Raw genomic sequence first — 15,107 nt, 5'->3', positions numbered from 1 at the left:
GAAAGGATGGGTGTTTTCAATTTTTTTTATTTCTCGATATGCACAAATGAAATTTTTAAGTATATTAAAAATAATTTTGTGACCACTCAACCAATATTCAACTGTTATATCTTCAGAAAATTGTTTTGTAGTATATGCTTTTCTTGACAATCTTGCTAAATGGCGGCAGAGTTTAGAAAATGTGGCAGAATGCTTGCTCAACAATCATCGCATTCCTAGCAGAGTGGTAGAGGTCGAAACGTTCTTATAATCTTGATTGCTAGAGGCATACATTTTGATTTTGAATTTTTATGTTTCAGCGTTCGTTGATATATCTAGAGTTAGAAGAAAATTTGGCACAATTAACTTATAATTCAGCATTTTGAAAAAAAAAGTATTTATCTGCCCTGTGGTCTTATAAAGTAATAATAATAATAATTGGTTTTTGGGGAAAGGAAATGGCGTAGTATCTGTCTCATATATCGTTGGACACCTGAACCGCACCGTAAGGGAAGGGATAAAGGAGGGAGTGAAAGAAAAAAGGAAGAAAGAGGTGCCGTAGTGGAGTGCTCCGGAATAACTTCGACCACCTAGGGATCTTTAACGTGCACTGACATCGCACAGCACACGGGCGTCTTAGCGTTTTTCCTTCATAAGAACGCAGCCGGCGCAAGAAAATAAACGGGGTCGACATAAATTAAACTGTTCTGAAGAAACGTCCTCTGCAAGGTGATTATATCTAGGCAGAAAACCGGTAAGGAGAAAAACGCCCGTTGTGCGAACGTTTCCCCACAGTGCACAGCCACCGCGGTTCGCGGTACGATTTCTTTTCTACTTCCCCGTCTACATCAGCAGTATTTCAGCAGTGTACTGAGCTTTGTAGGCGTTTAGAAAAGCGAGCAGCAGTGAAGCCTAATTACTCTCACCTGTTGCCAGATTCTGAATAGCGCAACTGCGCTATTACTTTGCAGCACAAGTAGCGGCACCTTTACCACCCACCTTAGACTACGTCCACGAAGCCACCGGGCGAGTCGATTTTCGCAGCTTCGAGAGCGTCACCCAAGCCCTCCGGGTGGTTCACTCTGCGAAGGAAGCCATCCCTGTCGAGTCTCTGACGATCATCGTGCCACTGCTGCTCAGCCTGGTCCTGACGGGGTGCGTGTGAGCCTTCTGACATTTCGCGTGGGGAACGCTATCCGGAGACCGTTTAATGAATTCAACGTAAAAAAATCGGTAACTTTTTTTTGAAGTGCATTACTAATTCGTACAAGCTGTACTATGTCATCACAGGTAAGATTTGAAGGAAGAAAAACAAACATAAGCTTTTGGCGCTTCCTTTCAGTAAAAAAAAAAGAAGCCTATCTTGCTTGTGCTGTCGAAAGAAATATGCGTTAATTTTTAGAGCTGCTGTATATCCTTGCAAGAAGTTTACAGGTGATACACATTTGAGTGCTACACAGTCGCGGTGCCTCGGGTGGGTGCTCTCCGTGCTAGACAGATTTATGGCGGGCCCGAGAGATGGCGCTTCTGGCGCTAGGTGTGGAATCGGCGGCTTAGTTACGGAGCGAGTCCCTGCACGCACAGCCCCGCGCGGGTATAAGGTGCTGGTGGCAAGTTATACGCTAGAGAGGGTATCACTTTGTTTAAGCTGAGGTACCAATGTTGTTCACAGCTTCAGTTTTCTGCCTCGCATCAGGACTGAAGGTGGTCTCGCGGTGTGGCAGCCTTGGTTGCTGGGATTCCGTAGGCCATACGAGTATCCTCGACAGTAATAAGAAGAAACGGCCGGATGCAGGCATGTGTATGGTGGGCCACATAGCAACGAGAACGTTGGATGCAAAAGCGATGCTGAACTGGTGATGCTGAACAGCTGCCCCGAGTTTCGCAATTTAGGCATATACCTATAGCGTTGTGTATTAGTTTTCTTATAAAAATCTCATTACAAGCGTTTTGGAGAGGTTTCTCTAAACACGGTGTGGCGGCAAAATTCCCCCAAGCAGCTGGAGCTTTCAATTATTTTCTTCTTACGTACAGATCGCTTTAAATTGCAAGAAACTAGAAAGCCTCAAACCTTAATCATTTCTAATAGATACCCTTTACCCTGTTTTTTGAGCTCTGTATTACGAACGTCTTCCAGTAGAGATTTTTGCAAGCACTCCATACATGAGTGCTCTATGTCCAGCTTGAATGGTCAACATTAAGAAGTTTGGGGGTCCCATGGAAAGAAGATGAACGCAAGAATGCTTCGCTTTAAAACTAAGATTACTTGCACATGTGATTCACTTCAGTGGAATTTGGTTTTCGACTTCTCCTTGCCTATATAAGAGGCATAGCAAGGATTCTTAATTGCCGTCCAGTTATATTTGAAAATTCCCTTATATAGAAACAAATCAAATGTAAGGCATAAGACATCAGAAAGTTTAGCATACCACTAAATCTTCACCATTTAAGGTGCAAGGTTTTAGTAAATTACAAGATGTAGATAAAACCTTTAGAGTGTCCGTAATTCCCACATCGCGTCTCAAAAAAGTGTGGTCGACATCGCAGGTGGTGGTGGTACAAAAGACGCCAGTCGTCATCAACCACGACAGCGGATTCCCGCACATCCTGCAGAAGCAACTCGTCCCTGCACACACTTCAGGAATCTGATGAAGCAAAACACCGGCGCCCGGGTAAAGCTATACTTTAGGATTTCGCACAGCTAAGGCGTGCAGTCAGCACGAAGAAAACTAGTGCCACAAGTGAAGTACGGCTGGAAGGGGGGTCACAATTCGCGAAAATTCAATACAACAGGGACACCCACAACGAGTTTAGCAGGAGAGTTCTAACTTCTTTGGCATGGGGTAGCGGCTCTATAGTTGGCAGCCATCTTTTAAGAGAAAAATTTTGCTTCACACGTTATTAGTGAAGTGTGATATAGAACTGTGATATAGCATTTCTGGGGATAGGATTTCAACGACGTCCTTATGCTGCTGTACGCTTATGCCTTTTCATATCAGACAAGCCAGTTTAGCGTGAATAAACCGTCAGCGATAGCCCAAAACTGGTTCAGCAAGTCGACACCGCTGCTTTTGACAAGATGACAAGTTGTGAACTTGTGTGCAGTCGCTCGCTGCCGGGTAAACTATTGTCTACTTCCCTACCCTACCTCCCTACGCCCAGTTACACTTTCTCATGCTCTCCCACTGACCATTCTACGTGCCTGCTGCACATGTGCAGAAACAAAAAGAAATCAGCTAAGTAGCACCCAATCATTAGCAGCAGAGCACGGAAGAGGGGCGGACTAATTTCGTTGACCTTTTCTTTGCGAGGCTGCGCTCTAGATAGAAGATTCTACCGGCTACGGTATGGCTATGGCATTAGTCAATACTGCCGATTTGTTGCTCTAATTTACGACGAATAAAAGAAGAGCGACGTCTTAGCTGGTGCCGTTCAGTGTAAGCCATATGGCTGGCACTGACATGCAGGACAAATTGCGTAAACACTTTATCAGTACGAAATGACCGGCGGCGCAAACAAGGACACTAACAAGAAAGAGACACCACATGCTCACACTACCAACTGTTTATCGCGCGGAAAGGTGGCTTGTTTAAACATTCAGCTCAAGCATGTAACATCGCGTTATCGCTCCAAACCCAGCACGTGGAAAAAAAACATCAACATCAGGAAAACGAACAAGAAAATTTAACCCCTGCAGAAAAAAAAGTAACAGATTCTGATAAAAGGAATTAAAAAACTTAAAGGAGGGGGCCATCTTTTAGAAAAAACAGCGTCACACAATCGTAGCTATAGCAGAGCCCTACATGAGAAGCAAAAGTGGTCAGACACTAAAAAACCAATAACAAATAACAATCTTAGCGAAAGCAGAGTAAACAAATGAAGCAAAAGCTGTCAGAAACCGAAAAACTGCAAACACTATAAAGATAAACTCAATAAGTTCAAGTTCAAGTTTGTCTTTATTTACATGAGGAAGATGTAGGTAGGCCCGGACAGAAAAGTGATAAAAATTCACTTGAAGGAGTCCGGGCCCCTTCTACAAGGCAAAATACAACGAAAGCAACAGAGCTTGGTTAACAATGACGAGGTAGAAAAAAAAAGTTATGAGGCGCTGCGAGCATATATTGTTAAAAGACAAAGAAAAGAACTTATACGCCCAAAACATGAACACTAAAGCTTTTGTACGCTTTTTATAATATGACAAACTGATTGATAGAATCAAGTACACATATTTAAAAAAAAATGCTTGCGTATGTCAGCACATTTATCAAAAGGGACTGAAAGTCACCGCTCTAAAGCGACAAGAATGTCACGTGGGCTACTTTTTTCCACAGATATTCCTCTACTCAGCAGCTTATTTATTACATGTGGAACTGCAAAGCGTAACATAGAACGTCCGTATTCTGTACGACAGAAGGGAACGCACCAGAATGACTGATTTCGAAATGCATATGTTGGAATAGTGGCTTTCAGGCAGGATAGTTCTAGGAACGTATACTGGTGGTAGCGTATACACATTTTATATCTCCGTGCTAAATGATATTCATATAGGTCATGAGCTGGTGTAATGTGAAAGCGCGTGAAAAATTCTATGTGCGCACGGTAATCGAAGTTTGCTATGTGCCGGACTGCTTTCTTTTGGAGCATGAATATTTTATTTATGTTGGCCTGCGTTGTATTGCCCCATACTAAGAAACAGTAATTTAAATGAAGGAGAAACAGCGTGTTGTAAATTAGTATTTTTATAGACGTCGGAAGAAAATACCGAAATTTTGCTTGCATTCCTACACATTTCGTGAGGCGACATAGAACTATACTAACGTGAGCGTCCCAGACCATGCTCTTACTGAAAAATACTCCAAGTGTTTTGGCCGTATCTACAATATCTATAATAGAATTCCCAATGGGAAACTGATGCTCTGCCATGATCGCCCTATTTCTCGCTTGGAAAACAACTGCTTTTGTCTTTTTCGCGTTTAGTACCAGGGAGTTTGCTTCGCTCCAGTGTTTGAGGGCATCCAACGCGCTGTTAATGGTTGGGACTAGAAATTCGAGACTATTACCTTTAAAGAACATGCTAGTGTCATCTGCATAAATTACATATTGAGGCTTATTACTTATATTAACAATGCCATTAATGTAAAGGATAAAAAGTACAGGTCCCAATATACTTCCCTGTGGGACGATGGTAAAAATTTTCTGAAGAGAGGAGAGTTCATTTACTATGTGCACACAATGAAAACGATGTTGAAGATATGATTCGATGAGGAGGAGTGGTGTGCCACGTATGCGGTAGAGTTCAAGTTTCTTTAGTAGTTTGTGGTGAATAAGGTGGTCAAAAGCCTATGAAAAGTCAACAAAAATTCCTATGCATATCTCTTTATTTTCAAATGCTTCGAGAATTATTTCTTTTTGTGTTAGAAAAGCTGTTTCAGTGGATCTGCCTTGATCAAATCCGTATTGAGGTGTAGACAGTAACAAAGATTCTAAAAAAAAACTCCACAGACGGCCGCTAGAAAAGGAGGGCTGAAGAGTCGCACTGAACATGATGTCACAAAAAACTGTCCAGAAATGAAACTTGATTTGTACGGAGGGATATCGAAGAGTCGCTAACACAAATGCTTCCCTTCTTTTTAATCATAAAAGCCTCAGTAATTTCAGTTGCCACCTGATCGGGACTCCTGCCCAGAATCTGCAGGGGTTGTTCGTTTTCCTGATGTCAGTGCTTTTTTCCCACGTGCTGGGTTCGGAGCGATAATGCGATATCACATGCTTAAGCTGAATGTTTAAATATGCCACCTTTTCGCGCAATAAACAGTTGGTAGTGTGCGCATGTGGTGTCTCTTTCTAGTTAGTGTCCTTGTTTGCGCCGCCGTTCATTTCGTCACGCACCAGCTCTCCCCTGAGGCTGTTATTCGGAAGTTACTTTATTAGTAGTTCGTACTTTCTTGCACAATTTTTCAGACACGATATAGAGCATGGCAAGCCAGCATACATGAAAACGCACTCTTGAAAGCTGTTTTTTTTTTACTTGGTTTATGGGGGTTGAACGTCCCAAAACGACTCAGGCTATGAGGAACGCCGTAGTGAAGGGCTCTGGAAATTTCGACCACCTGGGGATCTTTAACGTGCACTGACGTCGCACAGTACACGGGCCTCTAGAATTTCACCTCCATCGAAATTCAACTGCCGCTGCTGGAATCGAACCCTCCTCTTTCGGGTCAGCATCCGAGCGCCATAACCACTGAGCCAATGCGGCGTCTGCTAAGCTTCTTTGAGAGCAGGAGCAAAATCTTGCAGTTTTGGTGTACGATTCTCTTATGCTTCAAAAGGCGCGTAGCAAACACCCTAACTTGTATGTGTTTAGACGCTTATGCACTCTTAATTCAATAATGAAATAATGCAAAGAGGGCATTTGTTTTTGGATGTTTGTTGAAATGTGCAAGTATTACTGTCCTTTGCTCTGTGGTAATGTGGGCCACTCAGGCACAAATCGGATAAGTGATTACACCTTATAGGTTAAAAAATCAGAGAGTGCGCTGTTTTATTGATTTATTTAATAAAGTTTAATAGCCTCTGTTATCACTGGCGATAAGGAAATTTACTTTGCCGTCTTCAAAGTCTTAATTATTATGTTCGCGGCACATTTCTGCCAGTGGTTTGAATTTTTTTTTTCTGCTTCGGGGAACGGTGTTTTCCCACCTAATGGTCGAGCTCAGTGTTATACAATTTTTTTATCGCTATTGCAGTGAATAAACAGAACAACTTCAACAAAGACGCATGCTTTTCACTGCCGCTCTCATGTCCAGGCGGTCCTACACTGCGAAGTTACAGACTTGGTCGGCGACGCCATTCGGTGCCGATCCCGAGCGTGCAATTCCCGGCGCTCGCGAATTTTGGGCCAGCAGAGAGCACAGGTACGTTGTGTCATCGCTTTGGTCAAAGCACTGACATGTCAGCTCCTCTAAATGCCATTTCACATTTACTGGTTCGCTGTAATACCGTGTTTCATCATGTATGCAACGCGCTATAGAGTTTACTGACGAGCACAGCATGCCCATTTCATACCACGTGGCAGTGCGTGCTACCACGTAGCACCATTTCCTGCAGAACAGAGCAATACAACTTGTTTTTCGTTGTGCTGTACAATGAGAAAGTTGGGAAAGCGAAAGAAACGACAATGCCCAGGTTCAACCTTTGTCAGATGCATAGAGCCTAAGGGTGGGCCTGTGGGTCTAATTTAGAGGCTCGCTATTCATTAACAGAGTTCTAGATTTACTAAAAATCAGAAAAGTTCTCTACAACGCCTACGAATTTCGGTGATGCTACAATAGCCTCTCTGCATGAGCTGGAAGCAATCCCCTTCAATTCATTGCTTTGTCAGCGGCTGCACATACGACATATGGCACGAAAGAGAAGGCTCTCGCAGGCGCTAGTGATTCTGGTTAGCTGCTCCCCTATTAAAATCGCGCCTGATTTGCAAGCGCAAGAGCATTTGCACACACATTGGCAGGCTTATCGTGATTGCTGTAGAGGTAGGCAAGTGCCAGACATGTACCGTTCTCAAATTACAAGGTATGGTTTAGTACTTCGCTTCCCGTGATTTATGGGCATGCCTTCGGTTTCAACACAAACACCAGCAAATCGGGCAGTCGTGGTGGTAACTGTATCGGATCTGGTAACCAGGGTCCTCAAGACTGGTAACCATGCTGTGGAAGCCGGTCAGCCGGGTGGCTGATATAAGAGCGCAAGCGCCCAATAAACGCACTGTTACTCTGCACCTCGAGCTCAGCGGTCGTCTGCGTCGCATGCTATCTTGAACGACACATGTGTCAGAAGTTCTTATCACGCCCATTCCCCGCTTCAACTGAGCCAGCGCAATGGAAGTACTACCGCCCCCTAATCGCCAACTGCTCTCCGAAGCGCCGGCGGAAAAGTGGAAGCAATTCAGGCAGAGGATGGATTTGTACTTCAATGCAACTTCGCATGTGAACGGTTTCGCGATTTTATCACTGGCGTCGACGTAATAGTGGAAACGGACCATCGACCACTGATAGCCATTGCCCAGAAGAACCTGTCAGACATGCCTCCTCGCCTGCAGTGTTTCTTTATGTGCCTCATGCCGTTCAACATTTCTCTGCTGTACGTCCTAGGGAGAGACCTTGCTCTGGCCGATGCTCTCTCAAGAATTCGATGCGACAGCGATGAGCCACCTGAAAGCGATCTAGAAAATGTGGCCACCCATGCAACGGCCGGCCTCTCCACTCTCGTCAGGGACACAACAGCCAAGCGGATGGCAAAAGAAACGAGTGAAGACGACGAGCTAAGGCGAGTCATTGAAGCCCTACAAGATGGACATAGCGTTATAGGTCAGCTAGCTCCCTTCGAAGCTCAGCTATCAAGTGTGGAAGGCGTACTGTTGCGTGGATATAGAGTTGTCATTCCGAAGTCCCTAGAAAAGAAATGTTGCAGCGCCTACACGGGGGCCACTTGGGCGTCGGAAAATGCAAAGCAATGGCCAGAGTATTGATGTATTGGCCTGGTATGGCAGCAGAAATAACTGAGAAAGTTTCCAGGTGCCAAACCTGCCACCGTTTCGCTTACAAGCAACCAAGTGAACCCCTAATGCAAAGGCATTGTCCCGCATTACCGTCGGCTAGGGTAGGCGCGGACTTGTTCGAGCATTACGGAACTACCTTGCAGTCTACGATGCCTATTTCAATTACCCTGAAGTAGAGCCGCTTTCTCACACTACTAGCCACTGTGTAATAGAGGAGCTGGCCATGATATTTGCACGTCACGGCATCCCGCTTGAAGTATGCACGGACGGCGGACCACAACTTTCATCGCAGGCATTTCATGCTTTCGCAGAACAGTTTGAATTTTCCCATGTTGTTTCTAGTCCCGGTTTTCCACGCTCAAACGGTTTGGCAGAGAAAGGGATGAACTTGGTGAAATGTTTCCTCAAGAAGGCGCTATATGTGAATGAATACTTTTGGATCGCCTTCTTAATTACAGGACAGCACCACTCGAGGCCGGACAAGCCCCGTGCGAGCTACTCATGGGCAGGAGGTTAAGAGCGAGGCTGCCTGACTTCGCAGACCGTAGGGCACCAGAGGTCAAAAAGCACACCCAAGCCCACCCTCAGAGACGTCCACTTGAAGCACCACCGTTAGGCTGCTCGACAAGGGAGGGTGGACCACAAAGGCCCTCGCAGAAAACGCCGTCGCCCCTCGCTCATACATGGTCCGTAAAAAAGACGTGAATCAGCTTCGTCGCAACCGTCAACATCTGCTGCGAACAAACGAAGAGTTCGACCCCTCACTGGAAACCATTCCTGACTGTACGGAAGACAGTGCTAGCGACTGTGCTTCTCTTCCAGGCTTGCGGCACCACAGGAGTCCCTGGGCAACTCGAGCCCCACGTGTGACGATCAAGCCACGGCTGCCCACACGCCTCAAGAGCATCCTGAGCCAGGGCAACATAGTCCTCTGGAAACCATGAATTCCGAGCCGGACGACGCTGGGCTTCGCCGGAGCACCCGGTTAAGGAAAAAGCCCACCCGCCTCGTGTATCAAAAGGACTTTCATCAAATTGCTTGAATCGATCTGCTGTTGTATTGTGCTAGTTTTTTTCTGTTTTTAGAGGGAGAAAGATGTATCGGATCTGGCAACCAGGGCCTTCAAGACTGGCAACCATGCTGTGCAAGCCGGCCAGCCGGGAGGCTGATATAAGAGCGCAAGCGCCCAATAAACGCACTGTTAATCTGCACCTCGAGCTCAGCGGTTGGCTGCGTCGCATGCTATCTTGAACGACACAGCAATGACTTTTATTTTCAAAAGGAATGGTGTGGCGTAGGGTACTGGAATGCTAAGACATTGCTATAGGCTGACAGACACATACACAGGAGATAGCCCTGGACCACAGATGTATGGAGTTCGCACTTTTCTTCCTTAGACAGTAGCATCAAATGCGAAACACAGGGGTCTTTTTTATCTGAATGAAGAGGCTTTTACAAATATGATGATTCTGGGTCATTGAGGAAGCGCACGTACTAGGATTGTACAGGCAGCACTTGCTCAATGAGTGGTCGTTAAATTGTGACATATGATGCGCCTGGAGACCTAGAATCTTTAAAACCTCTGACACACTCTACGGCCGCTTTTAAGTCAACCGAGTTGTACTGGGTTCTTGCAGGGCGTGGTGCTTGGCTTCACAGCGCGAAGCGGACTACCAGGAGCCACGTCGTGTCGCAGGCGCGCACCAATCTTATCTATAAATTGCTACCCATTATAACACTTTATGGCTCTCTCCTTTAACTTCCGTTCCGGGGAAAGTGCTGCAGGCTAGGGTATTTTGCATCAAACTAACCTCTCTGTCTTGGGTGTCGTAAACCTTTTTCTGATCACAGTAAAATTGGGTGTGTGAAAAGCTGAACATTGAACTTCATGGCTACTTATGTTGAATAGGCGGCGACTCGAAGGAGTTGGATCAGGTTGAACGCTTCGATGTGTATGTAAACACCTGTGTAAACTGTGAATTTATAGCTTCTTCTTAGCCTGGGCTACAGGCAGCACTGGTGCATGTGCTTCAGCCAGTTTTCAGTTTTTTTTATGTCGCAACCTGCGGCCCTTATTGTGCCCCAGAGCGAATGTCGTATATAACATTTCTGAAACGAGTGAGCTTGATAACACAGCTTCCACCATACTTTTGTAGGCAATTTTTACCTTCCGTAAACGTCATTTTACCACTACTTTTCTTGCATCATCAACATGTATAGAATAGCAAATATGGGATTCCCTGACGTTTCTGGTACTCATCTGCAACCGTTCCAGCATATCTACGTTCGAACGAAACAGTCCGGCCTTTCACGGCCATAATCAAGCAGCATTCGGCGAAGGCACTTATTGTAACTGTGGTAAGCGCGGGAAGGAACTTTCACTTATTACGGTGGCCCACCATGGTACGCAGTGTCTTTTGCCTGTGTCGTTTTGCGACGGCGGAGGTATGTATCCTTGGGTTGCTTGCAGGCTGGTATACTTGCATCCGGTTCATCCTAGTCTCGTGTTAATCACAGGGATATAGAAGGTTAATTTCACCAGATGAGGTGAAAGGCACAAAATTTTATTTCATTGAAATGGTGTGTAACTATGCAGCTGCTGCCAAAATATAGCAGAAAAGAAAACCTAATCTAGCATACACTTTTAAGAGCATGCTTATTTGTGTTCTCTTTTTTTGTGATATAAACTGTTACCCATGGTGCCACTGAAATAGAACTTGTTACATTGCGCCGTGTATCATCTTTCATTCCTTTTTTTATGCAGTGTGTCTTGGATCACGCTGTGTATTTCATAATGCTTCCAAACCAACTATCCCACCTTAGTGCAGTGCAAAGTCCAGTGTTCTGTTTTGTGGCACCTAGGCAACTCAGGCCATCATGCGCCAGCCAAACTCAAGGCAAGAAAAATTGCTTTCTGCAGACATTTTTTAGAAATATTAATTATCGGTGGTGTAGAGGGCGTAAAACATTGTTTTGTATTACCTAATGATGAAGAAAGAAAGAAGTTTTATGAATGGCTATTATTAAGAGCTTTGAAGAAGGTCAGGTAGTCAGCAGGCATCCTTGGCTGGGCAAGGTATAGTTGAGCCTCCCAACCAGTAAAACAAAATCGCAGCCTTCTCAGTGCCTGAGGTGTATAAAAAAGGTCTATTAAGTGGATCAGTGGTTAAAAATTTAGTTTGCTTAGAAAGCCTGCTTCTCTGAAAAAGCTTAAAACAAATGTTGTGTCAACAATTGCATCTTCACTCAAAAGAAACATTGGGTGTAAAGGAATGTGTTCATTACAAAACTAAGTAAAATATTTTTTCCTGTGTTTTTCAAGTTTTGTGCATGAGTATGAAATATGACTAACTATTAGGTCATCTCCACATTTTTCACAAATCAGCTTGTCTTCACTTGTCAATGGAAAATTGTATGTGATGTGCATGTGGCCTATATGGAGACGACAAAATAACTTCAATGAAACGCTTCTGGTGCAAACATGACGTCCATTCACCTAGAACTGGCTTTACCAAGTGCAGTTGTTTGTTGTTTACTTCATTGTTCCAAGCTGTCTGCCATTTTTTACTTAATATCCTTTGTACTAATTTAATGCAGTCCTTAAAGGACATATTTACTTTTTTTTTATTTCTTTGTCATGAGATTGAGCAGTGCACAAATATGCTCTCTCGTTGCCTTTTATTCCGATATGACTCTGGACCGAGCACAGTTTTATGTTTTGTCCTAGAGCTGTGGCTGTTGCAATGTTGTGTATGTTGTCACCAATCATAGGAGTGATTGCATTTCTAGAGTGGAGAGCAGTAAGTAAACTTAAGGAGTCTGTGTAAATAATACTGTTTGGGAGGTTCTCGTGTACTATTTGTTGAATGGCTACACAGACGGTGTAACATTCGGCAGTGAAAATTGATGCGCACCGTGGAAGCCTATTTAATTCCAATTCCCTTTTATCACTGCACTTCCAAAGTAAATATCTGTTTTTGAGCCATCTGTATAAAAAGGTGTGAAAGTACTGTATTTTTCCTCAAGTGCAAAAAATTCTTGTGTTATAAGTTGCTGTGGAGTTTGTTTTTTACGGAACTGTGTAAGAGTGAAATCGCAGACTGTAGGAAAATGATGCCATGGAGGAATGTAAAGTACTGCCTTTAAACTAAAGATCACTGAAAATATTTAGTACATGGCTCTCCCTGGAAGCTTTCTGTGTCCAGCTTGCTGGCACAAGGCTTATATTTAAATGGCCCTCTGCAACACTTTATATTTGAGAGCATAATGATTTTTGAGTGGACAGCTGTGAAATGTTCTCATGGGGTAGTAAAAAAAAAATCCTTCTTTGCTAGAATGAATTTAGAGCTTCGTGCGTGACATCCCTGAGCAAGGTTTTTGATGTCGCGTTGTTTGCATGCTGTGCTCCATAAGAGTGGTCCACATTACTGGCCCCACTTTATTCACGCTCTGTGGTGGATAGCACAACCCTCTGTTTTATGCTGAATGAGCATGCACGAGTCTGCTTTTGGTCGAGTCGTGAACAATGCTGCCAGGCATGGTCACACCGGAGCTTAGTGTTCAGCCTGCTTTTTAATGCTGCTCATGTTTTTGAATGTTGCAACCTGTCTCCATTACGAATATTTGGGCAGCTGTGTCAACAGGGCCTTATCAAGACATTACAGGAATGGGTACATACACAAACAATGATCACAATATAGCAACAAGTGTGCAAAGGAAAGCAAAGAAAATAAACACACTATCACATATGATTTTGTAATTGATTGGCAAATTCGTCATGCGACAATGCACAGAAGGAACCATCCAGTGAATTCCACATTTCTATAGCGCGCGGAAAAAGAGTATTTGTAAGCATCAATTGATGCCTGTAATGGAACTTAGTTGAGCGGGCTTCTGCGTCGCGTGCGTGGCGCAGAAGGATTCGAGAACTGAATTGGTGCATGCGCCTGTCAGCAAGAGAGGGAAGCGATAAAATGGTGGCATGTGTCCACGGCGAGAAATTGTGGTCATAACAGCGGTAAATAAATCTGATTTTTTTTTTTAACAGACTCTAGTAGTTTCAGATCGTGTAGGTGATAGGATGGCCAAACGGCAGAAGCATATTCAAGAAGTGCTCTAACCAAAGATTTATACGCTGTAATCTTGCACTCTTTTGGGGCCATTTTGAAACTGCGCTTCAGAAAACCAAGTTTTCTCCGTGCTTTTCCGCAGATTATTTCTAAATGACTGTGCCGCCTCAGATTACGTGTAAACGTAACTCCTAGATATTTAAACTCATTACCTGTGTTAGGCTATTGCATTTATCATTATAGGTGTACTTGAGTGGTTCTCTTTCGTTTGTAAATGTCGTGGAACAAGTTCTCTGGAAATTAATCGACATCTGCCGCTTCTCACTCCAGTCGCAGAACATTGAAAATGCATTATTTAGCTTCTCTTGATCAATAATTGCGGAGATTTTAGAATAATGGGCAGAGTCGGCAGCATATAATCAGATTTTTACCAGAAGTCACCAATAGCTGTAATAACATGTGATGTAGGCAATAAATAAAAGTCGCCATAAAACAGACCCTTGAGGCACCCCGGAAGTTAACATTATGCTAGATGATTTCGACTGGTTTTAGGAAACGAACTGCAAGCGTGAGTGCAAGTAATCAGTTAGCCAGCCAAAAAGTTTAGAATCATTAATGAACGTTTTCAGCTTAATTAAAATTTTTTGATGGCATATGGTATCAAATGTTTTCGCATAATCTATAAAAACGCCATCAATCTTTTTCCGCGCATTAAGTGTTGCATTGATATGCGTGAACTCGATGAGTTGTGACACAGTGGAAAAACTAGCGCGAAAGCCATGCTGTGCTTTCAACAATATGTTATGTTCTTGAAATATTATACAATGTATCTATGAACGATGTGGTCTAGGAGTTCTCACGTTGTGGATGTTAAAGAAATTGGCCTGTAATTGGTGACCAGGAGCCTATTACGATCCTTGTGGACTGGAATAATTTTCGCACTTTTCCAGAGTGATAGACTATAGCGATTTTCTAAACAGTACGGTTAGATAGCAAGAAATCCATTAGGACTACCATTTCACTTTTGCTTGCGTCCAAGTTTGATAACAGATTATGCTCACCAGCAACATTTGTATCAATGCTAGGAAAAGGGGCAAGCGCAGTATTGGAAGCAAATTCAGGAGCGGTTTCGTCATCGCTAGTGAATACCGAATGGAAGTGGTTATTGAAAGCTTCAGCTATGCGAAAGGAATCAGCACAGCTGGGACTCACCATTGATGATAAATGCAGACGGATTTTGGGATTGCGGAAGTACCGACTTCCAAAATTTAGCTGGGTTGTCCTTTGTAAAGGCTGCCAGTTTTGTTGAAATAAATGTTTAGAGCTTCTGCCATTTTCGTCTTAAGCTTACTTTTTAAAGAACTAAAGAAGGAGCAGTTCTCTCTATTGAAATGGCGATGCTTATGCAATCGTCTGATGTGCCATATGAGGTGAATGATTTCCCTTGTGTACCAAGAGTGCTTCGCATTACGCTTTATAGTTTTAGCAGGTAGAAACCGAGG

General features: G+C 43.8%; 1 long non-coding RNA gene across 1 annotated transcript; it reads left to right on the top strand.

Annotated features, from left to right (window-relative positions):
* The first annotated feature begins 976 nt into the window (after positions 1–976).
* On the top strand, positions 977–8,164 carry LOC144105570 (uncharacterized). The gene is made up of 4 exons (XR_013308832.1): positions 977–1,134; positions 2,527–2,651; positions 6,786–6,893; positions 8,130–8,164. It is a non-coding gene; the product is annotated as an uncharacterized LOC144105570 (long non-coding RNA).
* The last annotated feature ends 6,943 nt before the right edge of the window (positions 8,165–15,107 follow it).

Source organism: Amblyomma americanum, chromosome 1 (assembly GCF_052857255.1).
Source record: "Amblyomma americanum isolate KBUSLIRL-KWMA chromosome 1, ASM5285725v1, whole genome shotgun sequence".
Lineage (NCBI taxonomy): Eukaryota > Metazoa > Arthropoda > Arachnida > Ixodida > Ixodidae > Amblyomma > Amblyomma americanum.
This window is presented reverse-complemented; position numbering and strand designations above follow the sequence as displayed.